General features: G+C 32.6%; 1 protein-coding gene across 4 annotated transcripts in view; it reads left to right on the plus strand.

Annotated features, from left to right (window-relative positions):
* The window catches only part of cpx (synaptic transmission protein complexin), a 127,911-nt gene that overhangs the window by 39,319 nt on the left and 63,125 nt on the right, over positions 1 to 25,467 (plus strand). The window contains exon 2 of one of the 4 annotated variants that reach the window (XM_013310112.1): positions 6,299 to 6,323. The exons of 2 other annotated variants lie outside the window; for them this stretch is intronic. The gene's annotated coding sequence lies outside the window, so the exon portion shown is untranslated. Of the gene's footprint in view, positions 1 to 6,298; positions 6,324 to 10,902; positions 10,961 to 25,467 lie in introns of those variants that run through there. One more of the 4 variants, XM_013310114.1, reaches the window with a different exon arrangement.

Below are 25,467 nucleotides of genomic sequence, written 5' to 3' on the forward strand. Positions count from 1 at the left end.
AGCTGTTTAACCATCAAATGTCTCTAGTCCGTCTTGTCTGGCCGGCAACGCATCTGCGGTTCCTCTGGTATTGCTGATGTCCATGGGCGTCGTTGAACACCTCGGTGTTCCCGCTGCTCGTTGCCCCCTTCTGTTATAAAAAAAGTATAGCAATGTGTGCGAAACTAATAGAATTTTATAAACGAGGTTCAGGTTAAGCGCCATCTGCGCTCGGTCACCTCAAGCCCGGTGAAGCTGTAAATGCCTCTTCAAGGCAAACAGTGACTATTCGGTCACCAAAAAAAATAGAATTTTACTTAAGACAACAATGTTTACAAAACGCATTAATTTTCATATAAGTAACTAAGTCTTTTATTCATTAACGTCAAGTTATTCTTGACTGTTGAACTATGTATGTAGTATTAAATTGTAGAACTATTTCATACACTACTTATAAGTTACAAAGTAAGTAAGTAGGGGGAGGAGGGGGGGGGGTGCATGGATCGTCTTTCATGTAGCTGGCAAGTCGCCAACCTCACAACCTCGCCACCACGCACACCACTTAACTACTAACAGCTTACGACTACTTCAAATGTAACTTAAAGTTGATATACTTCCAAATATGTACAGTCAAGGATATTAATATCCTACCCTTGATGTGAAATGTCACTTGAAATTGTTCTTAGTGTATATGATTGTGAATGATGATAATGTATACTATAAAAAGTTGTCGCTAAGTTTTCTATAACAAAGCCTTCGATTACACCTGTATTTAGATTTTTTTAAGTTTTTTTTCACAAATTAAGAAAAAAATATTAAGTGATTGCTTAAATAGAAAATAAATTTAAATAAAACAGGAAAAGCTGCTGAATTTAGTGTTAATGAATACAATTTCGTTATCACTGACAAACGTTAGGTTAAAAGCAAAAGAAATTAAGTAAATATTTTCCATCTGTTAAACTCCCGACACAAATCTTAAAATGATTTTTTTCTTTTCCATTGTTGCGTTCTCTTTAGTTATATTCCAGTTAGAATGGAGGTGATTCAATTGTTTTCAACTGGAGTCGCGCTCAGCCACAATTAAGACAATACTGACAGCTGATCCGCAATACAAGGACCTCTGTTTAATTACAATTGTACATTTAATAAAAGGTTTTTAAATAAGTAAATATCTGTACAAACAAACAAGTAAATAAACTGCTTAAGACCGAATATCGTACATCAAACTGTCATAAGGATTAAGCATGAAAGTTACAAGTTTTCAACCTAATTGCATTGTGATTGTCAAATGTTATTTGACGCGACGTGGGTAGGAAATAAATGTCCTCGACTGTATAAATGATCCGCTAATGTTAAAAACAATCAAAAGATTAGTAAATCCATGTTAGTGTTTACTGGAATGTACTTATCTTTTTCCGTTCTCGATATTATATCTATCCGTTGTTATCGCACAAATGAGCTAAAAGTAGCGCGTGTATATGTTTTTGTGTTAGATTTTTACAATGCTTTTGTTGATATGATATAACAATGTAAAATGTGACCTTGAGTTTACAATTTCGAAATTGATGTAAAATTATTATTATGCCTTTAATTATCTTTGATAAAACACAGCAATATGTTATGTACTATACAAGTATTTTAATGAAAACTGTCAGTTATGAAACACAACATTCCGGTTTTCTATAAGACGAAACAACGCGTCTTAATCAAATACGCATTTATCTGTACCTAACTCTACTATACTTTTGCAAGAGTCCAAATTAAATTTAACGCAGATTGGTTTGTTACATTCTTACAAAAGTAACATGAGTTTGGCTTCTTCTCGCTACATGAGTCTGTTGTATTATTAATTTTTAACAATTAATATCCAATCTATAACTACATACAATCTACGATAACCTTATCTATAGTCATTGAAAGAATCGTCAAAGAGAAATTTAGATTTGCAATCGTCAGCTGCATTACTTGGCGCGCAGCCAACTCCTCGTATACAGCTGAACTGGTCTAAGCTGAGGTAGACCGAAACTGGTACAATTTCTGTTTGTTTACTATCAAGCAAACTTTAGTTCAAATCCAACGATATTTAACTTAAATAACGATTTGTCCGCTTCTTCGTCTATTTGTGTTACTTGCAAAATACTTTCCACACTTATTAACTTAATCTTACTAATATTGTAAATGCGAATGTTTAGTTGGATGGATATTTGTTTGAAGAAAGAAAGAAAGAAAGAAAGAAAAGTTTTCATTATAGGTAATACAGATTAAACCAAGAAACAATAACTAACATAATAAAAATTGCACATAACGAAGAAATTAAATTATTATAAACTATGGACATACTTAGGTACTTATTAAGGTATGTCCAGAACGGTTCATCGGATCTCGACGAAATTAGATATAAATATAGACTACAGTTTGGAAGAAAAACTTGGCTATTATTTTTTTTTAATTCCTTGCGAAAGGACTTGCGGGCGACAGCTAGTAATATTATACTTTTTTGTTTTACACTTGTATTAATGCTTAGGACAATGAAACTTTACCAATGAAGACAACATCAAAATTCAATTCGAGACTGGCAATTTTATATTTACTGCTGCGAAAACATTCTCCATCAAGTAAAGTCAGTGATGCGTAATGTATTTTTAATGTTGTCACTGCGCTGAGTTTCCTTCGTGAAAAACATTTGGCAAAAACATGTTTACGATTTCAATATGTTTTATGACTACCATTTTACGTCTTCACTTATACGTGTAACAAACGAAATGGTAAAAGAAATCAAATTATTGAAAAAAATACAACTGTCAGGTTATAAACGTAGTTATGCTTATAATGTAATACGATAAATTATTTTTGACATGCATGAGGTTGGTGAAATCTGTGGCTGGTGAAAACTATGACTCTTTCAATTGTTTGAACTGATCAGAAACGGTGGGTCGTTAAACACGTAGTTAGAGATTATTTGTATGTAATTTTATGTGGAAATATTCTAAATGGAGAATCGATGGGGACATTTAAGTGTTCACATATAATGGTTTTCCCAAGAATTCAACTGATTTTCAGCACTATACGAATAGTTATGGCTTCACCACTAACATTTGCTTTTTATTTAACTTACTAATATTATAAATGCCAATGTTTAGATGGATGTGATGTGGATAGATGGATGGGTGGGCTACACTAATTAAGTTTTTTTATATATCCACCCGGACGGAGTCGCGGGCGACAGCTAGTGTTTGAATAAAATCATTATAAAATGTTTAGTGTACTGCGCATCGCTAAAAAACTTATAATACCGATTAAATGACCTTTTCATGTCTACAATGAAAAATTGTATGTAATAAAAAGAAAACATTAAATAAATAAATCTCATACATTTGTAATAATAGACGTAATAAAAACAAATTGTCCGAGTTACTTATCTTCATTATAACACGAGCTATGTGTCAACAAACAGAACATCGCAGACATCTTATATGTCAACAACACACCATTAATTTTGATTATCACAAGTCTCTGACCTCTATAAATGGACTGGCTTTAAGACGTAGTATTTTGTGCTTATTTGATTTTCGCCATTTTGGCGTTGATGGTAGCGGTTTGTAGCGATGGTATAGATTGGAACTAATAATAGAGATGGAATTAATTGTCACGTAACATCAACAGGCGTGTTTAAATCAGAACAAAAAAGCTGTGATTTTCAATCAATCGCCTATCCATTTATTGGGTGACAAAATTTCTTGTTTTATGTAGTAAAGAAAAATTTAAAGACAAGATATTTTTCTTTATTTTTGTGTTGTCTGTAGATAGTGTTTATGTAGCGTCAGCATAAGAGGTAATAATTCATTCGAGCTGCGGCAATACATTGTCGTTTCCTTTACGACTTTGTCCGGTAGCGTTATATCGTTTGCCACTTTACATGTAAATACTTTTATAAAATGAGATAGTGATAATAAAGAGATGGTAGAGAAGATACATTTACGTTCAATCTTTATAAAAATCATATTCAAATAGAGCAGACATTGGAATCCGTTGATACTTTGTGTCAACATGTCGTGGAATACACTTTGATCTGTGTTGTCAAGTCTATTCACACATAAGTTGAATGTATTTTACTAAAATAGGAAAGGACACAAACACAATAAGAAAGGAAATATTTACGTCATTATAACGTATTATAAGATTACAATAACCAGAGCATTTGGTGCTGATGTAAATGGAACAGGAAGATATAATTTTGTTGTTATAAATGTCAGGGTGTATAACTTGCCTCGTGCTCGGGGTTGTGCGATGTTCAGGCTATCGACGCGGCCTCAGATTGGTTGGCACTGCGCCAATGCCAGCTATTGATGTGGGCTTACTGAAACGTTAAGTGACTACAGTTTATATTGATCTAATATTTGGTGAAGAAAATTACTTATTGTTGGTTTCTGAGACCAAAACCCTCGTTAAAAACATATTGTTATCTCTGTTTTGTCACAATAATGATAAGGATGACGATTTGTTTTATAAAGAGCTTTTGGTCTCGTTAACCAACGGTTATTAGTGTAAATTATCAATACGCAAATCTCCTCCCTACATTAAAATTACATTGATTTTTAACCGACTTCAAAGGTCAAATGTCAGGAAGTTCTCATTTTGTCTTTACGTTTTTTTCATATTTTAAAAACTGTCAAATATAACGCAAGTATTTCACACTTTCTTTCCTAACGGTATGAGGAAATTGTATTTATTTTTTGTCGAAGTACTTAATTACTTGCTTGTCGTGACAAATATAAAAATATATTTTATCCGACTGTTCATGAATGTTATACTTCTAAGTGACGAATGTAACCACTTAATTGACATAATCGCTTTGTGGCGATACGTTTTAATTCCCGACGTTATTAAGCGAGTTTCACACAAATGTAGAGCAGTAAAAAGTACGGTACCGCTATTGTATTATAATAGCAGTACTGTAGTTTCACTGCTCTGCTACACGCCTTCGTGTGAATCAAGCACAAGGCTGGATAATGCATTGCGTGTGTTTGTTCCATTCTAAATGTCACGCGTAAATATTATATGTATGTAAATTTAAATTACCCCTTTATACGTTTAAAGGCCAGGGAAATAAGTAAATTATAATCCTGCCAGGTCAGGAAGCCTTAACATTTTTTTAAAGCTAGATATTATGTGTATCACTTACAATTTAGTCAATTTATTATGATCACAAGAGCAAAAGAATTTATTCTTTACTTGTTTTCCTCTTGTATGTAACATTTGAATCATAACAAGGAATATATTTTACTTCATTATGCAATGATAGATAACAATTGTTCAAGCAATGGCCGATACAAATTCAAGTAGTTGGCAACTAACACAACACAATGCTGCACAGTTTGCCGGCAAATTGTCGGGTCTCGAGTTCCGATGCTGGTTGATATTCGATTGTTAATAATGGTAACGAGATTCAAGACGTAACTATTGTACTAACAATTAAACTTGATAGACAATAATTTACTGCATGTTATTTAGAATGTAATTAAAGACTAACTGCACCCATAGACTGCACTTAGTGTAGTTGAAACGCCAACAATCTAAACATTCATACAAACAACGCTCGGCCGTTGCTTCACAGTGAGACAAATGGATTGTACTCCTATATGGTTGTCTAAATGAATCTTAATAGGTAAGGGTACAGATTTGTTATGTTGCGGTCGTGGGTTCGAATCTCGCCATTGTAATGAATTAACGTTTTTAAATTAAGAACGACTAAAGTTTTAGTGTGCAGCATTTAGCTGTTAGAATTAAGTTTAATTGTTCGGGAAGAATTTGAAGTTTTTCTTCTAGTAAAGTCATAAACATTACTGTTTTTTTAATTTATTTAAAAATTATTATTATTTAGATACTTAAATGAATTGTAATACAATTATTGTTAGGGGTTTAAAAAGTAGGCGCTTAAATATAATTAAACAAAATAGAAGAAAGTAGTGTAATTTGTGTATTTCTTGACCTCTTACAGACTGCGGCGAGTATTCGCGTGACTTAAATCCGGCAAGATGATTAAACCTTTGTTGTTACAAAGATCTGTAAGAAAATCTTTGCAAAGTTTCAGATGAAAATTGTGGTCTATTTCTTAATGATGGACTTTTCTATCTTTTGTAGTGTCGTGTTTAATATTGGTAATAAAACTGTATTTAGTAATTAGACAGTTTGAAAAGGTATAGGTATAGATTTTTTAGTTACTATTATTAATGTTCTGGAAGTTATTAAGTTATTTAAGTTACCCTGCTCAGTAAAATTATTTAGAAAGATTTTTATATGATTTAATTCTTTGTTTCAGGTAACGACATTTGTCTCCGTTCAAGGTCAAAGTTAAAACTAATAAATATCTAGAAATATTTGTGTGCTCTAAAGGTTAATTGTATATTTACATATATACTAAAATTGTACATACAATTCATATTTACAGTTTTTAAATAAACATTATTACATAAGTCAGTTTATTTAATCATTATTTTACATACAAACAATTTAATAGAAAATTATACGTAAATAGAGACGGTTGAAATTAAAATGTAAACAACATAATTCTAAGTAGGAAGTTAAACAGATTTTGTGTTGACGAGTTAATTAGAGGGTTGCAAGTGGGTCAGAGATTTTGTCCGGCACTCCACCACTGTGCTACCTCGGGGGTTGCGCGGTACCTAGGCTACCGTACCACAAACAAACCCTTTCGCTGCGGCAAGCACAGCCGTCTAAAAATAAAACGTCCTTTGCAATATAAATGGCCAGTTGCTGCTATCAAGAATTGATCGAACGGCTTGTCCGAATATACATTGCATTAAAGAATATTAAATTGGAGATCTGTGTATGTATTTTCTTTACTTTATGATAGTTTATCTATCTGACTAATTTCTAGTACGGATACTAATTATAATATTATATTGCTGACTATCGTTGTAATTTAGTGAGTAGAATAAACGCAATTACGGATAACAATGTATTATTTGAGACGCTAAGTACCAACGAGCACGGCGCCCATTGCCGGCGCCCGGACGAGTCTGCAGCCTCATTTGGAATGCAATTAAAACTTATTCTAATTATTTTAGCTCACTTTGTAGCCGGACATTCGCAATTACCTCCATTGTTGAACGGAGATCAAACAAAAGCGAAAGAAGTACACCTTTGTGACTAACGAGGAAAAGACTTAATCAACATTCTTTAAAGGAAATTGTTTTTTTATTTTAATTTCAGTGATATTTTGACACTTTAACGTATTTCATATTATATTAACATTACTAAACATTTCTATTAAACTATTTTCCCTCTAATACTTTGATTAATTTTAGTAACCTTTTCGAAAAGTTCACACGTAATTCCTGATTACGACTATGCCACCATGTTATATGCACATAAATTGAATGTAATCCTTGTAGTTGTTAGCTTAATACATTGCCTCGATTGTCGATATAATGATTTACAATGTCGATACTACACGCGTAATGAAATGTTAATTTCATATTTTAAACGTTAAATTGTTGACGCATCCGGACTGCGCTCGCTAATTTTATCAACCAATGAGAGAAGATTGAATGTTCGCACCGTGTTACATCACGGCTTCTGATTGGCCGATTGCGAGCGATGGTTTTTTTCAACGACCAACTCCCGCCAATCTTTTTGAGCGCGCGCCAATTTGAACCGTCCCGCCAAATTTGATATTGCACGCGCGAAAAACCAACATTTTACGTTCATTTGTATTTTTATCGAGTAATCATTAAATGGTATTAGCTTGTCTAAGTAAATAAATATTGTAACACTTTTCATACGTTTGTTTCTAAAGAAACATAATATGTTTTCATGTACAGTCGTAGTTTATTAGTTTTTTTTTTTATTTAAATAAAATTACGGTGAAGTTTAACTGGCAACATTAATTAGCACGTAATCCCGGGAAGAGGCGCGACATTTCACCCGATGTGCTCTGAGATAAAAAGTTTTCGCGATGTAAAACCAACTTTGCACCGCAGCCGTGAAAAGTACTCTGCCATATAACTTTTAATCTTTTCCTCAAACGTGACCGCATTTTTTTTTATCTCTCTTTAGAGCAGCGTTTGCTTTTAAAATGTTTTTGTTATTTCTTATCTGGAGATGAGACATTTTTACTTTCTGTTTTATTTCATTTTTTTATACTTTCTGACGTTACTTTTGATTGTAGAATAGTTTTAAACACCACATCAATAAATTAATAATAACATTATGAGCCTGTACATATAACTGTCTGTATGTCTGTCCTCAAGAACGCATTTACTCCGTGTAATCATGTGAACGGTTAGACAGATTTTGACGGGAAGGTATGTAGGTGATTTACATGGGTATATTATGGTCTGTCCTCCGCGGTATTTCCAAACCGCTACGACTTAGGGTCCTTCAAGAAGCGAGCCTATCACCACCTCAAAGGCTGGCAACGCATCTGCGGTTCCTCTGGTATTGCTGGTGTCCATGGGCGTCGTTGAACACCTCGGTGTTCCCGCTGCTCGTTTGCCCCCTTCTGTTATTATAAAAAAAAAGGCTTCATTTTTCTAATTTGGGGCGAATGATAATATTTACTTAAATACAGAATATACATATCTCTATCTTCCTCGTTGTCTAAATTTACTAACATCAAAACATGTTTTGTGTGAATGTTGCTGCAATGAGTACGGTAACAATATGAAACAAAACACAATAACTGGTCGAAAATTATATAACGGTCAGATTTCACTGAATAAGTTATATAACAGTTATCTTGAAACTGACGCTGCGTTAAACATTTAGTTCGATAGCAAATTGTTTCTTTTGTTAGTAAAAAATTTATTTGAAAAATACTCGACGATACAAAAACTGTGATGTTTTTTTTAACAATCGGTTTCTGAAACAAATCTCGATTACAAAGAAATATATAGTTGTATTGTTGAATACACTTTTTGTAGCAGAATTTGAAATAATAAACGAATTTAACTCGAAACGATAAAATGCAAAATTAACTTATATTAATAATATTTATTTCTGTAAGTAGTTTGTTAGTCTATTTCTAAAACTACATAGGTACATCTACGCTTAAGGTCTCCCTTAGTCGCCACTTAACGTCTCTGTCTGCACCAGAAAATGCTGTCCTTAGCACGAAGCATGTATTACGTAAATTATGTAAATGTTTTTATTTTAAGCCAAAGTTTTTACAAAGAGTTAGCTTAGTATTAACTATCAGATCACTATCAGTTATTTTTGTAAACCAAAAAACTATATAAAACATATTTTATCCCAACCCTTTTTGAGCACAGCCTTCGAAGGTGTTTTTCTATTCAAAGGGAGCGATTTGTTAAGACTTTCCTTCCTTTGAACGCTATCGGATAAACCGGCTATATCAGGAAGGCAAAACGCGTAATGCCTTCCCGCGCGGGACAACGTTATTTATAGAACTTTTTATAATATTATATTATAAGAGAAATAAAAATTCGAAAAGTAATTTTATTTTTAATTCTGCTTACATTGAAGTAACTGTATGAATCTTCACTAAATTTTCCTTACTGTAAGCAATCAATTGACTATGGATCTAGCGGAGAAGGGTTTTTCATTCACCCACCATTCGACTCTTTTCAGCATACCTGGATAAAAATTTGCTATTATAAAAAAATTATATCAAACAAAGAAAAGTAATGAAATGAAATAAGGCATATACAATAAATCCGTATCTGTATTTAAATAGCTTTTTAAAATTATGGTTCTTTGTAATTAAATACATAATATTTATGTAAATGAAATTGTATAAAAGTTTAATATTAAGACTCCTTTTTCATTATATCATAAATAATTCATAAAGGTACTAACTTTTTGGTATAAAATTAACATAATATTTACACACCTCAGTTATTTCACGAACTTTACTCACTTTAAAACAATTCAAACATTTAAATGTGTCCCATGACAACGGAAAAATTGACCAAAATGAAAGTTCTATATAAATATACCACTAGTTGAAATATTCAAAAACCTAGGTCTATTCGTGAATATTTGAAATATACGGTCGCAGTGGGCACTGGCCATGAAACAAAGACAATTTTATCGGACACCGCTATGGTTCCGTTGTTTTTGACCGTTGGTAAGTTTTAGTTGTGTTGTGTCGTTTGCAATATTTGGAGCAACTATTGCAAAAATAATTTTGAATTAAAAAAAAACTGTTACGACTTAACATGCAATAATGATTTTTCCTAACTTTTTGCATCAGCTCACTATACGTCCCCACTGAGGGGCTCGGCATCTCCCCTAAGTTAGGGGTGACTTAGTCAATCACGCTGGCCCAACTTTACTTTACGGTAATAATTTTGTTTATATGTACATAAACATAGAGTCATCTCTTTTACTCTGTTTAGAATATAACAGAGACAATATGTGTGTCTCGTCAGTGGAAACTCGGAGCAATAAAGTCGAATATCATGGCCCATGTTCCGTGTTTGCGTTAATAAAAGGACTCAAGAACTTTGATGAAATAAGTTTGAAGCATAATAATTTACAAAGTTACTTACAAAAGTCATAGGAAAAATTCTTTTATCATACAGGCCAGGAAAAGGGAATTTAACCTGAAACGCCATAAAATACAGTATATTATTTCCTATTAGTCTAATTAAAAATAGCCGATTTTTTTTTCTGCCACGAGTTAGTATTAGTAACCTCTCACTATGAAATACTCTTTGAAAAATTAAAAAAAAAACGTAGTTATATAATAGTTTTTTAAAAACTTATTCGTGCTCAAATCAATTTATCCTGTGGTAGCGAACTGTTTCCCTTGTGTTCATTTTATTGCGCGTTATGTAAGACTGAGTGAGAGTGGCAGTCCAGTCCAGCCAGACTTACTTCGTTAGTTCATTTTCTGTCGCCGAGTAGAGTGTACGTGCGATTCATACAAATATTGTGCCGTTTGTTACTGCTGTGTTAAAAGAAGATTTCAAATATACGACTGGAAATATAATTGGTATTTATTATTTTTAAATTAAATATTTCTTATAGTTTTAGACTTAAATAGCTTGATTATTATTGTAAATAGACTAGATATAAAACATCGATGGAAAGTATTATTTTTGTCACACCTAATAGCTAATATTAATAGTAAATTTTCTATTCTTCTTATAACATTAATTTATTTATTAGTTATTGAATTATATTTAACTTATACTCATAATACTGTCTCTATATGTACTCGATTTTAAACGAAATGTAGTTTTTTTATATACTTACTACTATTATACTTACTTTAGTCTCACTGCGTATTTTAATTGGGTTAATATTAGAAGAATTTGCATTTTTTACTTAATTAGATTCTTACGTGCGTGCCTTTCAGGATCTCAAAGCCTGAAACTCGTAGGCAGCAAACAGACATGTGTGTAGATGTATAATATATATGTCATATGTTGAGAAGAATGATATTGGAAGTGTTAATTAAATAAATTAGTGTTTTAAAAATACTTGTATATTAAATCAAGTCACAAAAAATAAGCTTGTTGAATTAGCTTCTTCTGTACATTTCCACTAAAGTATTTGCAGTTAAATAACATTATTCTGAGACTATCTGCAATCAGCTAACAAGATGTTTTTTTTTATTTCATTCCTTTGACGCTTTCTTTAATTGCCGTGTTGTGCTTTCAAAGAAATAAAATTATTAAGTTATTTTAAAAAAATTTCAATAGTAAAAGAATTGCAGGAACAAAATTGTAAAATAGATGTTTGATGAAAAAGTTTATATGTATGTAACAAACTATTTATTTTTGCGACAGTAGTTTTATTGTTATAGAAGGCAAACATCGTACACTTTATGAGTTCCTTTGTAGTTGTACAGTGTGTACACGAAGCGCGCTCGGTGTTTGTACACAGTATACACAAATGACGTAACCCGCTTGTTCTTGCTGGGCGTGTTGTGTCTTATATACATACACTAGCTGTCGCCTGCAACTCTGTCCGCGCGGATTAAGATAAATATCAGTAGCCTGAGCCAAATTTCAGCAAGTTTCAAGCAGCCGTTCTGGAGATACCTTCTAATAAACATCCATCAGACACTGTACGACTAAGATGTCTATTGGAGTGATACTTTGCTATTTTAGCGATACCAAATGACCTCTTGTTACCACTTTCTTGTACTCAAAATGACATTCTTTTACACTTTCAATAGGGATCAAATTTGTTTGAATGTACAAATCTAAAAATGAAATACTTTCTTAAGAAAGCGTTTTATTTAAGAAATAAATAGGAAAAGAAACGTAATTGAACTGCGGAAAGCTCGCGACAGTTCGGAAAGTTAATCTTATTTAGACAACGATAGTTTGGAATCGAACCCGTGACCCAGTATAGATGGCGCTGTGCCAACGCATTAGGATATTGGATTGTTGGATTTCTGAGGCTCTTGTCCTATGTTACGTAAGCACTGCTTTGGGGTAAGTGGAGGCAATTTGAAGCGAGGCTCGTGAAGTCTAATTTAGAAGAATAGCTTTTTCTGTCAAACTCAAGTTTCTTGTCAGAGTTTTATGTAAGTTATTTGTCACTATTATGTATAACTATGAAATATTGTTCCAATATATTATAAAAAAAAAATGCTATCCAATATTTTAAAACTTTGTCGTCATCATCATCAGCTCACTAAACGTCCACACTGTGGGGCTAAGAGCCTACCCTAAGTTAGGGGTGACAAGTCCATAGTCAACCAAGCCGGCCCAGTGCATATTGGTTTGTGACATTACGTTATAGTTGTTTTTTTGCAGATTTATATTGTTATTTTTCCTAACCAAGACGACTTAGGGTCCTTCAAGAAGCGAACTTACCATTTCCTTAAAGGCAACGCATCTGCAGTTCCTCTGGTGTTATGGATGTCCGTGGGTGTCATCCGTGTCGCTCGTTAGCCCCCTCCTCTTATAAAAATATATATATTTATGGCAACAGCAGGCACTGTGTAACAACAAATCACTGTCATAAACTACGGATACCAATATATGTACGTAGAATATTGGAGTGGAAGGCTCGCGTGAGCCGTAAATTTACCTTATTCCTTTGTTACCCTTCCTGCACGATTGTTGAGGTTCCTTACTATTTTGCGGGGAACAGCTTCCTTAATATTTTAGGTGAGCCGTCCCTGATGTTATCTCTTTAAGAATTATAAGGGTTTTGAAATATTTCTGAGATTTTTACTTACCTTGAATAGATTGAAAAAAAACTTTTTGTATATTGCGCCTGTCGGTTTAAAATAGCTATAACTCTAGTTCAAATTGTATTCGTCTTTTGTTGGATTAATATTTAACCGATTTGGTCCTCTCTTGATTTTTAATACTGTTAAAAATGTCATGGTAAATAAATGAAGTATATTATATGTAAAATTAACTCAAATTGTTACAAAACAAGACAAAAATACGGGAAACCATCAGAAAATAATATTGACTTCTTAAAAAAACATAACAATAGGTTCAGATAAAATCCGAGTAAATGTTCTAATGGTTAATATTCAGAAAGGTTGTTGCAATATTTTGAACGTTCTTAAACAAATTCTGTGTAGAAATTCCGCGGCTTAATCGCGTTTTCTTAAGTTTGTACAAACATACTTTGTGCTTTATTGTCGAGTACAAAAGAGGCTTCGCTTTAATAGTACGACCATCCGCAACGATATTTACTTACTTATCTTTGTATTTAGACTTTTATTGCCACATTTTTTACTTGAAATGTCGTATTGTCAGAGAGAAGTCTTTACATGGTAAACAGGGGGAGGAGAAGAGCACACAAAGCGTGTACGGATGTGGGTAAGATGTATGGAACAGTACACACCATGCAGACAGCACGTGGGGAATAGAGCAATGGTATTATGAGTATTGATATTTTTATGCTTAATGAATACAGAATGAAATCATTATATATATAATTCTTCTGTGAGTGTGTATGTCAGTGAACTTCTCTCAACCGACTGGACCGATTTTGATGAAATTTTTTGTGTGTGTTCAAGGGGATCTGGGAATGGTTTAAATTCACAATTTTGTGCGCTGGACAATGTTTTTTTAATTTATTAGTAGTTGTTGGTTTTGGAATGTTTTACATTGGATCCGACAGACGGCGCTACCATCGCAGTGTCAAATTTTAAATAATATTCGAATTAAAGACGTGTAGACAGGACAACGTCTGTCGGGTCCGCTAGTGTCTTATAAAAATAAAGATGTTTAGTTGAATTGATGGATGTTTGTTTGAAGGTATCTCTAGAACTGCTGAAAAGATTTTGTTGAAGTTTGGATACTTAAAGAGCTTAGTCTGAAAGAATACATAGGTTACTAATAATGTTTTTTTTAATTCCTCGCGGACGAAGTCGCGGGCGACAGCTAGTAATAACATAAAGAATGTTTACAAGGCTGGTTATGTTATAACATTGTTAATTACAATGCGTCGTTTCACGCGCCGTTTGCGAAGCTCTCGGAACTTTTAATAATTAAGCCGAATGAATTATTCATATGCTATCACATTCGGATGTACGCTAAGTGATGTAGAAAGATATATGTTTGTCCATTTATGTTTATTCTCACATAACAAACAGATAATGTAATCTTACTAATATTATAAACGCGAAAGTTTAGATAGATGGAGGTTTGATAGAAAGTGTTTTCAGAAAAGCTTAAATTAAAAAAGCACGGTTGATCCATCGTTTTCTTTAATACAGCATTTAAATGTAAGCAATAAACTTATTTGTATTCACATAGAAGCATTTACGAGTTTGTATTTTACGTACAAAAAGGTCTTTTGTAATTGCCCTAAAGGGTTGATAACATCGGAATATTATATTAGTACTTATGAAGATAATAATCCTAGGGGTGGTAGGAAATTATTCATATTATACGATTATATTATATCTTGCCAGTAAAATGTTCGTAACTATATACATGTAACTTATATATTGTTATGTAAATGAACATTGGTTGCCTAGCAACTGCTTTGTTATAACCCTTTGTTCTCATTTTAATTACGAACGCTTTCCATTATGTTAACATTTTTTAATTGCTGTTGTTTGTCTATGTCGCTTTGTCAACTTGTTTTTCACAGAGATGGAGTTAAATAATTATTAAAGAGGGTTTTATCTGAAAAAGTCTTTACATAATTCGGATGAAGATACGAGATATAAATTATTTTTTTTTAATCAATTAGTACGAGGAAAAATAATGTTTTTGTATATTTTAAATACTTTTCTTTACACTAGACTAGATGGCGCTAGTAGTTGCGAGACAATCTTCTAATTTTTTGTCAAATTTTCAAATTGTTCAAATTTCAATGCCTTTTACAATATAGAAATAAAAGTACTGAAGCTTACAAAGTTTTAATCAACTTGAACTTAATACTGTGCTATTAAAAAAATGTAATCTAAAACTAATAGAGTCGAACTTGGATAAGCGAGAAACCTCTTCAAATAAGTATCATTGTCCGCCGAACGACGTCCATAAGCGAAAAAATCTCGCAGTCTCTTGGACTTTCGCTTATCCAAGTTTCACTGTAGTATTATAATAATTTAAACAGAATATGCATCAACCAAAACAAGTGAAATTCTTACGCCACAAAAGGAATTTCTATAAAGCTTTAAGAGCAGAAGCGTGCTCTAAAGTTAACAAAAGGCTACTTTTAGTTCAAAACTAAGTGGGGGGAAGGGGGGGCGGTAAGTTGATGGGAATTCCGTATTGACACACTTCGTCAACGAAAAGTTCAGTTGCGGCAACTGGCAACTTATTACGCCTGCACTTAAACTTACCTCCTCAGCCAACTTAATCCTCACTTACCTACATTCCGCATAACTTTATATAACCACTCGTAACTAACGCAAACCAACTCGTAGTGGAGCTAGTTTTATAAAGACTTTAATGACAAAAGTTTAACATATGGTTTCTACTTGTATGTACGAAATTTGAATATTTAGTAAAAAAAAGATATATGTTCTATACGCATGCCAAATTTAATCGCGATCTGTTCAACCGTTCTAGAGATATCTTCAAACACCCATCTATCCATCCACATCACATCCATCTAAACATTCGCATCTATAATATTAGTAAGTAAAATAAAAAGCAGCTCTTCAAGGCATAAATTCGAAAAAAAAATGAATAAATAGTATCCTATGTCCGTCTCCTGGCTCTAAGCTACCTCCTCACCAATTTTCAGGCATATCGGTAAAGCCGTTCTTGATTTATAATTATTATTTTGAATCTTTATCGTAAGTTTTAACTTTTCAAATATTTGTCCAAAAGTGTCTTTTGTTTATGTGTCAAAATTGTTTAAATACAATATATTTTGTTAGATAAAAATATCATGATTATCTTACATTCGGACTTAATTGTACGCACTTACCCAATATGATTAAAACACATCAATTTTTATTTACGTATCCTGAAATGCTACACATATGAAAACATCAAGATCTTGTGAGTACTATCTCTTCAGGGACAGAGTTAGTTTGTGCGTGTCACTTGAGACAAAGTTAATGAGTTGCGTAATCCTTTGTCACTGGCGAATCTCTAGCGAGCTTCACTCAACTGTTACATTAACTATTTATAGGAGTTACATTTGTAACAGTCGGTAACAGTTGAGATATCCCTTACGTGTCTATATTATATTGTGGATGAAAAGGAGCCATCTGAAAACCAGCGCGGAGACTGTTTATGGCGTCCCTGGATACGCAGAGTTGGCTCCTTTAGCCACATTTTTGTTAAAAATCTGTGCTGTATCTGTATTGTGTTTTTTCTGTAAATGTGTTTTTTCTTTATTTTTTTCAGTTATTCATTTTTTCTTTCTTTCGAGTTTGGTAATTAATTTAATATATAGGATTTATAAATCATATATTCGTCACTAATTTATATTGTTACATTAAGTATATTCTAATGTGTAAGCATTTGGCGAACTTCCAACAGTACAGGTTGTGTGAGCTTGTAGCAGATTGTAATTTACAGCCTCGTTAACGTCTATTGAAAGCATTTACAGAGCAACATTACACTTGTATGTAGCTAATGTTTCAACTTGCAAACATAACCTACCTCTTTAGAATTTCAGCACAAGTATTTCTAATAAGCCAACTTTAGTAATAAAGTTGTGTGCAGTGAAGTCTGTAATTCGACAGACATAAGAAATTAATTTGTAAGAGTTAGAAGTTTGCATTAAAACTATAAGAATTTATTCTTGTTTTTCTTCAAAGCTATGTAGCGAATTTTATCTAAAGAGACTGTCTCTTGAAATACAATTAATCTACCAGAGTAGTAATAATTGAACACATCTTTTCCTTTGAAATAGTTTAAAGTAAACCTTTAAATTATTAGTTGGCTAATTCACAAATAAATATTGTCTTGGCATCTTAATAGATCCATAAAACTTATTTGTTATCAAAACGGTTGGAAACATATCAAATAGCCGTATAATATTTTTATCAATGAATTAAATTTTACAATAAGAACGAACTTGGGGGTTGCCAGTACTTGTTAAGGCCAGACTTGGCTCGAGGTCGCGCGGCTTGTGCCAAACGGATGTCATTAGGGGCCGAGACTTCGCAGTCAGTGACTAGTCTTGCCACTTCCAGTCTCTCTTGTGCAGTGAACTACGTTGCCATATTTGTACTACGGTTTTAGTGATACGTGAGTTAATGTTTATTATAATCCAGTTATTTTGTATTTTTCTTTGATTTCATTACGATCAAGTAAATACTTTTTGTGGTTTTTATAAATATCAAATATTTTTATCCTTTATTTTTGTAGGTTTAAGATAGTTCCATAGATAATGTAGTGTTACAGTCGAATTTGGATACGTGAGAAAAATATCGCGATCCATTCGACTCTTGATTCGAATGCATTTATATATCTTAGTTATAATACCTATTTCATTTAAACTTATTATTGTTAAATAGTCGAGATTTTTTTAAACAAAAACATCAAAAGAGTCTGACTGAAAAGTTTAATCAGTTATTCTAAAAATTTTCTCTTTGTCAGTGTTACAAACAAACGTGCTTTGAATACGGTTTGTTTGAATATTTCACAAAGTCGGAAGAGTTGAAGCAACTTTGGAATGAAGAATTGAATGTTGATAATTAAATGTTTCTCGTTACGTTTGCATTTCTCCACTTTGAACTATGATCAAAATGAGTTCCCAATATTTTCATTAAATTGACAATTGAGTATTTCAGCTTCGAGTAAAAAAACTATAAGAAAATTTGAGAAAAAAAAAGAACTAAAATATAGTACTTAAACATGTTCTCTATCTCTCACGTCAAAATACCAAATCTAGTAAGCTTTACTGTAGTTGTACTTTGCTGTAAACACATTAATGTGCTTAAAGCACGTGCCTTGTGCCTGGCACAACGCCAAAGTGCTTCCGGTAACGCATCGTCCACCTGTCTAGTGTCTGCCGTAACTTATTCTTACCTCTTTGTTGCAGAGATTGAGTTTTGATGTTACAACACTGTTTTATTATAAAACTACACCGAGTTTAAATTTAGTGGAGCAAAGATTAACAAGTAATGTTTTCTCACGTGCCATTTTTAGACCATTTCCAAACGTAAGGTCTTTTAAAAGTATTAGTGTGGTTTTAGAAGAAAAATATCTATAAAACTATATTATACAGTCAGAATACGGTCTTAAATAACCCTAAGGTCTTCGTATTGGCAGACAAAATACTAATTTGGGAGTATAAAAATAGGACAGACCATTTTGATAAATCGTAACCTAAATAGAGCAAGCTATTTGGACGTAAGCAGCGGGTGAAGTAGGCCAAGCTATTTGTATGTCGTGTGGCTAGACCGAGGTTGTTTTCAGTCTCTTTCCGTGCTTCAGCCAAAACACAAATCTAGTGAAATATATCAGTGACATAAATAACTTTAACGTAAGTTTTTATTACAACTTAATTCTTCGTTAAAAAATATTAATATCTGAATTTAATAATCATTTTATTGAAGATCGATTAGTATACATATTACGGACTTCATTTTTAACACGTAAGTAATATACGTTATTTTAACTATTAGTTAAAGTCTATTTGAATCTATTGGGGCGTTCAAGAGTAGAGTGAATAGGCATTTCAATACTCACTTAACATCAAGTGGGATCGTGGAAGAGTAACTAATTCTGGTAAATTATAAATCCTTGTACAATGTAAATAAAAATGTTAAAAGTTTTCTTCGAAAGCAGGAATATTGGCAGTAACAAAAAGTTTCCCAAAAGCTTTCAAAACAAAATTAGAAGTGTAAGGAGAAAAAGTTATTTGGAATTCCTCAGTCGTTAAAGAAAGCTTCGAAAACAATGTAAATATTTAAAACGAACCTTTCTTTAATTTGTTTCGTAATGTAACAGAGACGCCAGTCTCGTACCCTGCACAGTCTCGCTCTCTGATAATTCATAAAATATTGAAGCACAACCCAGTTTATTTGCTCAGAATTTCATTGATTTAGAAAATTATTCGTTTATCGTGGAAGACTTACCTTATGGCTTTATCAGACCAAAATCTTTGTATGAAACATATCGTAATCCATTATCTTAGATAACAATACGTTTTAAATGGAGACTTTGGTCTCAGAAACCCACGGTTAAGAATTCTTAAATTTCTCTTACTGGAATAAACGTAATAAAAGTATTAATCTACCAAAAATATATATTAATAAATTGACAAAATTTCTACGATGAACTATAATAAAATAAGCAGATTTTTGACTACGGTATTTATATAACTTAATAAAATATCCCGATGTTACAATCCTTGTTAAGAATGGATTTTTAAAGTCAAAATATAGTAGCAAAGCTGAATATAATGAAGCGAAGTATGCAGCGCAAGCAGTATAGGATAGTATATTTCCAGTAATGAGCATTTGTAAATGCGTTACGTAATAATTTGTTTCCATCAGCGCGAGTTGAGAGCTATTAATTAAAGCTAAAAAGATGCTTGAGCGTGTGTCGATGAGGTTTTGGCCCCGGCGTGCGTTTTGCGTGCCAAGCGCAGGAGGCACTAGGCAGCTGTAGTGGGGGCACTAGGCAACTCTAGTGCCCCCACTTTACGTGATACAGTTCACAGGGGTCATGTGCTATGGACGAATATGTTTACGTAATGGAACATGAATTAGGATTAGTTTGCGAGTTAATTTAGTAATTTTTGTTTGCGTGCTTTTATGATAGTCAATTATTAAGGAATTATAAATGTTAGCGTTTTGGTTTTCTATGACTTTTGACTGTCCCAAACATTTGTATCAAAATACTCTGTTGTTGTACAAATGTTTCAGCAGTGAAAACTCGTGCTATGGGTATTTCTTACGTCTCATATATTATTGCTTGTGATTAAATATAATTATAATAATTTAAATCGAATTCAGACCTTTTAAATCGAATTGTTATATTGTAACCATTGAGTGATTGGAGTTCGGAAAAGGTCCTCATGTGATATTTAAATCTTTAAAAAAGTAAAAATGTGACGAGTATCTGTAACTAAGTAAGTAGTAGCAGCAGGTCTTCCAGTTGAGGTGGACGTACTCGACTCGACGTTCTAATCCGGATTACATGAAAATGTGCTCAACTGGCAACATTTTTATAAAATATTTTCTATTCCAAACTCAAACTGAGAGTATTTTGTATAAAGTTTTGAGAAGGATTTAGTTAGAAATATTTCACAATCAGCTTTATATTACTTGGAAAAAATATTGCGAAAATGTTGCGGAAACATTTGTAAGAAAAGAAAATATATTGAGAAATGTTAAGAAAATTATAAAATTGAATGTTTAAGCAGAAATATAATATTCCCAGATTTCTGTGAGGTTTTTGTCCTAATTTATATACTTATCTGGTGACCAAGATTTGTTTTAAAATGATTCGTACAATAATTTGTTATGATATTTAGTTTAAATAAACGGAAATGGACAATTTTATACGTGTATAATGATAAAAAGGTTACAACAGATTGTAAAGGAAGCCGCTAACTACAAAGGAACGAGTTAGATTAAGAGCTGAGCTGTCAAGTTGTAAGATTACAGCAATTTATTGTCAAAGTTAGTTGTCAAGGGACAGCAAACATTAGGGCTGCGGGAGTTTGAATGATAAACGCGACAACCCAAGCGATTATAGTCACGCGTCTAAACTTTGTGATGTATTCTTTATTAGAAAACAAACAAGTAAATAATTTATATTAGAGAAGAACAAAATGTGATGAATTAAATTAGATATTTAAGTGTTATGTAGTTGCATTAGTCTGGGTCTATATTGTCGATAGACAGGTCTCTTCGCATATCTTATAACTCTATGGACATTAGTAATTTTGAACATGCTATGTTTTATATTATTGTATTTACTTCATTCAGGAATAATGTGCCGTTATAATATTGAAACAATGTTTGCAATTGGTTCAATAGTTTTTGAGTTATTTCGTCACATGTTACAAATCTTGTTTATGATAGTGTAGATATTCGCTTTAAAAATTTATAATCGAACAAAATTCTTTGAATATCCAGTCCTGAGCTGTATTGATTTATGTAATTCAATAGATGAAGACACGCAAGTGAAGTAAAACTCAGTTGTCCGGCTTCCGAGCTCCGTATTATGTAGAACATAACAACTAAATGGGAAAGTTACATTCCCCCCGCGGTAATAAGGAAGAAATATTTATTATCTTCCTTGTTATTTTCGGTGTCTTTTCCTTACATTGTATTAGAGGACAATAACATCGTGCCTAACTCCATAAACGTGAATACAGGATGTTCTGTACGAAATAGTTACGCGATGTTTAACGAAACTTGCTAAAATATTACAACTTATTTTCTTACTGTAGAAACAAAGGAATACATGGTGATATGTGACGTCATATTACATGCTAATCATGTCCATGAATATGAATTGTTTTCTTCAGTACAGGAGTTTGTCGATATAATGTGAATTAAACAAAGTAAATGAATAGAATGCGTCGGTGACACATTGTCGCTCTAATAAGATTCGTCGACATTCCGAGATAACAAGCTTACAGGGCGACCTTCTTACCCCGCCCCCACCCCCCTCCTGACCCTTACCCCCTCCCAACCCCATAGCCAGGGGGAAACGCATACCGCACCCATTGGAACTATTCCGCAGTTGGGAAAATATGTAGAATAGTCCTCAAGGTCTTCCCTTTGTAGATGACCTTGAAAGCAAGATGGGTATTTATTCTACTATGTGAGAAATCAGTAGACGTTTAGAATTGGAATTGTTGACGATTGTGTTACTATATTTAATATCCGCGCGAAATTAAAGAACTTAATAAGTACCTTCTGTTTTCTTCCAAACTATGTTCCACATCTATGTCGATTTATCGGATCCATGCAGTTGTTCTGGAGATACCTTCTAACAAAAATCTATTCCTCCAAACATTCGCATTTATAATATTAGTAAACTTAAGGTGTATATTTTCATTTATAATCCATGTTATCGTAGAAGGCAGTAATTTACCCTCTTAGTTTATTTTTGGGGACACAGTTTAACCTATATTTGTATTCTATTCAACTCTAGCGTAGTCTTATATTCAGTCCATCAAATCAAAACTGTAATATCAAAGAAAAGCTGGAAACGCGAAGACAAAAGTATGCGCTGCGTAGAAAGCGTATTGTTGTAACGAATGAAAGTCGAGATGAAAGCTCTTGCCATCGAAAACTTCTTATAAATGTTTCATTCGTACGTTTTTTAATACAAAAGTTTTCAGAATAATCGAGAAGTTAGTACAATACTTTTTTCTTCAATATTCGACACGAAAACAAAAAGGAACAACTTTGTAGAAAATATGAAGAAAATATAGTAATACCATGCCGAATAACAGAATAACTTTGAACGTGGAAGTATAACGTAGAAATAAAAATATATCATTACTAGAATTAACATTTGTTCGTTTCATTAAAACACCCTGTAGCCTAAACTGCTGGAACGAATTTGACGAGTAAGGTATCATTGGATTCGTATTCTTCCGGGGATTATGCCGCTTAAGGCGAACTCCATTGTTTTTTTTCGTAATCTTTCTTTGTGTACCAAACATATTAATCAATTTTTGTTGTACCAAAAATAACTTTCTAACTTAGTTCTTTATCTAGGTCGCACATTATAGATGACTGTAAAATGTTCTAAAAGCGACTTGCCCCGACCGCTAAATGTCTGGGCCGTGATGAGTGCTGCGATCTCACGATCTATATTTAAATGCCAACGACTTGACCTTAAGCTGGAGGGTCTGCTTTTTGTACTGAAACTTAACTCATTATATGCCTGTATCTATTTTTATATTTCCGTTTTATATACGGGCAAATCCAAAAAACAAATAAGAAAATATCATCAAGAAAATATTAAATAACAAAAAAGGTAACCGTTTTTTTTAAATTTAATTATGAATATCCTACCAATTTTCCCACTAATAAATCCGATATTTTACGAACGGTATAATCAAGTGGTATCGGATAGGTAATCATCATTATTTACAGCTCTGACCCGGTACATAATGTAAAACGAATAATCTAAGCAAATAAAATGAGAATTTGGCTGCGGCCCCATTCGGTCCTGCGAGCCGGATGCGTGGCGCGTTGTAAAGGGTCACGTTATTTGCATATAAATAGGTTTCAGGCGTCGCTTTGATCGGAATGATCGGCCCATTTGTTACAGGGTCGCAGTTGTTTGGGAAATCTTTTTCTTTATGTAAAAGATTGATAGGTTAAATTGTAACCAAGTCAAGCGTAAGTCACTTGCCTCTTCAACATTTGTGAATGTATAGTGGATCAGAAAAAGTTATAATACGTACTCATGTTAAGTCAGCGTTACGTACATAGCGTACATGGCCTATATAATGTATTATAGTCGAATACAATAGAAATGAGGAATTGTAACAAAGCAATCTAAAGAATTATACACTTAGAAGGTTGTAATTAGTAAGTTATTAAAACAGACACGTTCTTATAATCCATTTAAACACTAAAACTTACCAAAATAAATCTATAAATTAATGTGTACATTTAAGTTTTCATTTCCATTCAATTTGACTACATATTAGAACTTTTTCGTTGTGAGTAAGAAGTAATGATTAATTTGAAAAAACTGATCTAAAACAATAACCGATAGAATAAATAATTGAAAGGAAGCAATTCCTTTGGGTGCTGACTAAATACAAGGCGACAATTGTGGTAAATGGGTCGCATTAGCATATAAATGGATTTCGGATTTTTCTTTGACCCGATTTCTTTGGGGACATTTTATTCGAAACAAGTCATTGTACTTGAAAAAAATTTCGTTTCCTGTTCAGTTTTATTAACTTTTTCTTTATTTAATACTTCATAATTAAGTTTTACGTATTTTTATACTTTGCTTATGAACAAAAATAATTTATATGGATAAATACGTTTAACGAGTTGAGCATTTAACGTGTAAACAAATAAAATGAGTTCTCTCTCTCCATACTAATTCAGACAATGAGTAATTTGTCCTTTTCCCCTGAGCCGGCATTCTGTCCCTTTTGAGTACGTAAAGAGCTTTGTGTTTAGGCGCACGTGTTTTGTTTTACCCTCAAAACATTTTCCCCTTTTGTGTCCGAAAAAAAAACATGTGCGGAATGGCGCAGACATATTGTGTGTGTCAGCCTCACTGAGGTCTGTGATATTTTTTACTGTGTTACCTTTGAAAATAGGTCAAAGCGACCACGATAATTATAACTTTCTTTTTTTTGCGTCATGCAAAATATACATGTTCTTTTACTTTAAAAATTACGCATTTATGATTAATAATGTAAGAAAATTAATGAAAATGCAAAAAGAAGTTATTCTAATGAAACAATTTAATATTAGATTAGGTTAATTCTTATAATCCTTTACATTCGTCATTTACTATACAAAGACCTTTATAATCTTGTTAAGTTAATAGAGGTAATATGTAGGTTCTTATTGTTGTTTATTTAATTATTTTTCTCAGTTGCATGACAATTTATATAATTTACACTTTAATGACAACTGGAAAATTTAAACTGAATGCTATTAGCTTAATTAATGATTTCTTTTATAATAGAACAATCAAACCTCATAATCATTATCATGTGTGTGCGCAAAAAGATAAAAATCAATTATCTGAAAATAAGGCGACAAAATCATTGAGCACAATAATTGTGCGCCAAAATAATATATTTGAGGTAGATTTGTGTGCGAAGTTAACGCTAATGGAAATTTAACGATCCCTCGAAACGCCTTTCGGGCTCATTATCGCACCAGAGAACTTCCAACGCAGATGTAACGATATAACGCTTTTTCTAACCTTCACCTGATTCTATGGATTTAAAGTAAAAAACTAATTTCAATAATTACGAAATTGCTGCAGAAATACGAAAATTTTCGATATAAAAGTATTGAATTATGATGAACGTAAAAGCTCGTATAGGAAATATTGTAACTAAAACATGTTTAGCATCAAAATCCTGAATAAAATATATTTTATACGCACCAATGTATATTTGCCCTCCTTGTTTGTATAAATGCAT

The sequence above is a fragment of the Papilio xuthus genome, unplaced genomic scaffold (assembly GCF_000836235.2).
Source record: "Papilio xuthus unplaced genomic scaffold, Pxut_1.1 DF827756.1, whole genome shotgun sequence".
Taxonomy (NCBI): Eukaryota; Metazoa; Arthropoda; class Insecta; order Lepidoptera; family Papilionidae; genus Papilio; species Papilio xuthus.